Consider the following 3,588-nt stretch of genomic DNA (forward strand, 5'->3'; position numbering starts at 1 on the left):
CACTCGGACCGTAAAGAAATTTTTGCTTATGTGAAATCACACACATGTACACTACACACTTGTGCTTTTGTGCAACCACCTGGGTCCTGCTTCTAAATTGGCCTTCCAGAAGTTTGTGGCCATTAAACCCTGTTATCCCTTGGGGGGCCCTGGTGAACAGCTGTTCACCCAGATCCTGGTGCACTCCCCTTATGTACTTTATAGGCTGCCACCAGGTCCCCCCTGAGCCTTCTCTTCTCCAGGCTGAAGAGTCCCACGTCCCCCAGCCTCTCCTCACAAGGCTTGCTCTCTTGGCCTTTGATCACGTGGGTGGCTCTCCTCTGGACTCTCTCAAGCGTATCCACATTCCTCCAGAAGTGGGGGGCCCAAAACTGGATGCAGTACTCCAGCTGTGGCCTCACTAAGGCCAGGTAAAGTGGGAGGACGACGTCCCTGGTTTTGCTTGAGATGCATCGGTGGATGCAAGCCAGAATTTGCCTTGTTTTGCCAGCTCTGGCATCACGCTGGTGGCTCACGTTCATCTTGCGGTCGTTCAAGATCCCCAAGTCTCTTTTGGTTGTGGTGCTAGCGAATGTAGCACTGCTGAGCCTGGAAGTATGATGCTGGTTTTTCCTCCCAAGATGGAGCACCCTGCACTTCTCTACGTTGAAAGCCATCAGGTTTTGGTCCACTCACCTTGTAAGCCTGTCCACGTTAGCCTGTATCCCAAGCCTGTCCTTTGATTGCTTCAGCACTGTAACACGGGCAGTATTTATTTACTTTCTCCCCCCCCAAAAATCGCCCTTTTCTGTTCTCTCCCACCTGTCATTTCTGGGTTCTCTCCATGTGTAATCCCAGGGGGTATGGTATTCGTTGGAAATGCCCATCTGGGCTATGTCACCAGCAGGCAGACACAGCCAGCCAACAGTCATTGTGTCCTTTGGAGAACCTCATCACTGGATAATAACCCAGTTCCTCTGTAGATTGCTGGAGGAAAACCTGAGCAGATGCTAGTGTTACTTATTAATAGTGAACAGCAGGAGCAGGCCCTTCAGAACGGTCCAGTGCTGTCCCGCTCTGCAAACGCAAGGTCGGAGCTTGACTAATGGCAGGTCTCATTGCCGATGATCTGAAACACACAGCTGTCTCCATTTGTCAATCAAGGACAAGTCCAGCACAAGCCAAAGTCATGGTTAAGCCTAAACCATCCGCTCCAGACACACAGGTGTGTGGTGCCTTCCATCAGAGGGCCTTAAACCATTTTACAAACCGTTAATTCACGTTCACAAGGTGCATATGAAGGAAACGGTATCATCTGAGGCATGAAGGGGCAAAAAGGTGCACCGTTTCTCCAGTAGAATGAGGAAAGCTCTTTCTGTGAGCTTTAACCACCAGCCCTCCTTTCCCTATGAGCTATAATGCAACACACCAAAAACAAATTCTGGGCACAGAGGGTCATTCTGAAGGGAAAAAAAGCTCAACTCAAAATGCATTTTCTTTGGATTTAAACCTCTCTCTCAACTAGGTGCAATCCTCAAGCTCCTGGAAAGTTGTCAACGTCATAAACCCTAAAAGCCAAGGGCTAAGCCACCAGGTGCCATCTCAGGGAATATCCAAGCTCCTGGATTGGTTTCAATATCTCCAATTGCTTTACTTAGGCCAAGCCCCTATCACCACGTAAAATCCCTTCAGATAATCTTCACCTGCCAGTCTCCTAATCTGTGTGAGAATCCAGATAATTTATCAACGAGCCGCTTATTAAAAATCCCACCTCCCCCCATTCATTTCTCAATGTGTTTAATATCAATTTCTAGTGAATTTAGGGCTCCTGGACCCAGGCAGTCTCTGACCTACTGGGAGACTGTGAGGCCACTCAGCTGATGCAGCTCCCGAACCTAGCCAGGCTGGCCGCCTGGGGACACGAGGTCTTGCAACAAGTCACCAAACAGGTACAATGAGAGCAGCGTCAGGGATGCCTTTCCCAAAAGGCCCTGCTAACATGCTTCAACCCTTACCGGGGGAGAACAGGTCATTCCTTGGTGCTCATTCACTCCCCTAAGGACATCACTATGGATCCAGCAAGGAGGATACACATCCTCTAGGTATTTGACTAGATCCATGAATCTTTTCACACAGGCTACATGGCAATGGTACTCTGGGAAGGATTCTGCTTCCAGGGGAAAGGCTCCATATATCTTTGCTAGTTCTTCCCGCCTCCCACTTATATCATCTTTAGCTATTAACGACTCTATTTTTTTTAATGAAATAAACTCAGTCTTTGCCCTAATCTTGTCTATTCCCCCCCAGCATGATTCATACAAAGCTGAGGTTTTTATATATTGCAACCACACAATTTCCAATCTTCAAACTTCCCTTTCTCTCTTTATTTCATTTTGACTTTTTCAAAGCCAAAGAGATAGTCTGGTCCTATGACTTATTCATCAGACCATAACTTACGTGCACCACACAGATCCAGCTCTGAAAGGGGTGAGCCTTTATAATTCATGCCTTTCCTTCAGACGCCGCATGGACTCCCGGTTCCTCCCTGCTGGACTCCATAGGATGCTCTCTCTGTAGAGTATCTTAATTGTTTCCCCATGGATGACTCACTTCCTAGTGTCCTACAAACAGCATGGTATGAAGGGGCTGGGGATCTCCTCTCAGGACTGCTCTGGCTGTGACACATGCCACTACATCTGCTAAGCTAACAGCACTGTGGTCCTCACACATATCCCCCACGCACATGCTAGGCAAACAACTCCATTAAGTCTGATTCTTCAGGGCTGTTCTCCTTGTGTTCATACCCATGGCAAATGGGTTTACTAGAAACCATTCAGATCCAGTCTTTTGCATCCTCTTTGCACTGGGGTAAAACACTCAAACAACAGGCAAGGCAACTCAGAAACCGACTATGAGACTTCAACAGAGCTGGGCCTACACACTAGGGGGGTAGTAAAAACACTCAAATAAGTTACCCAGAGAGGTAGTAGGGAAGCTCCATCCTTGGGGATTTTCAAAACCTGGCTAGACAAAGCTTTGGCTGAGATGATCTAGTTGGGGCTGGTCCTGCTTGGAGCAGGGGGTTGGACTAGATGACCTGAGGTCCCTTCCAAGCCTCATTTTCTATGATTATATGATTCTATAGTGCATCATTAATGTCCTGCCTAGGTAACAGGTACTGCACTGAGTGCTCAGTACCAAGCAGCTTACAATAACATTTTACATGGCACGTAGCAATTTTCACCGGAGAATCTCCATGCAACTTCAAAACCTTTGATGGAATGGGGACTTCCAGAATTTCTGAGCCATAGGTGAGCAAATCTATATCCATTTAACAGATGGGTAAAATGGAGGCACAGAGTGAACTTAAGCTCAGTCACTCCAAGAGCAAGAGCCTCATCCAGTATGAATCAGAGTAGCTCCAGGGACATCCGCTCAGCTGATTGACGAAGAATCAACGCAGAAGTGCTGAATTCCAGTCCCCTTGTTTAACTGTAATGCCGTACAGCCGGCTTTCCCATAGTTTCATAGTAGCTAGAGTCGGAAGGGACCTAGGTAGATCATCTAGTCCGACCCCCTGCCTGAGCAGGAAAGAGCACCGGGGTCAGA

The sequence above is a fragment of the Crocodylus porosus genome, unplaced genomic scaffold, assembly GCF_001723895.1.
Source record: "Crocodylus porosus isolate Cpor-Errol unplaced genomic scaffold, CroPor_comp1, whole genome shotgun sequence".
NCBI classification, from domain to species: domain Eukaryota; kingdom Metazoa; phylum Chordata; order Crocodylia; family Crocodylidae; genus Crocodylus; species Crocodylus porosus.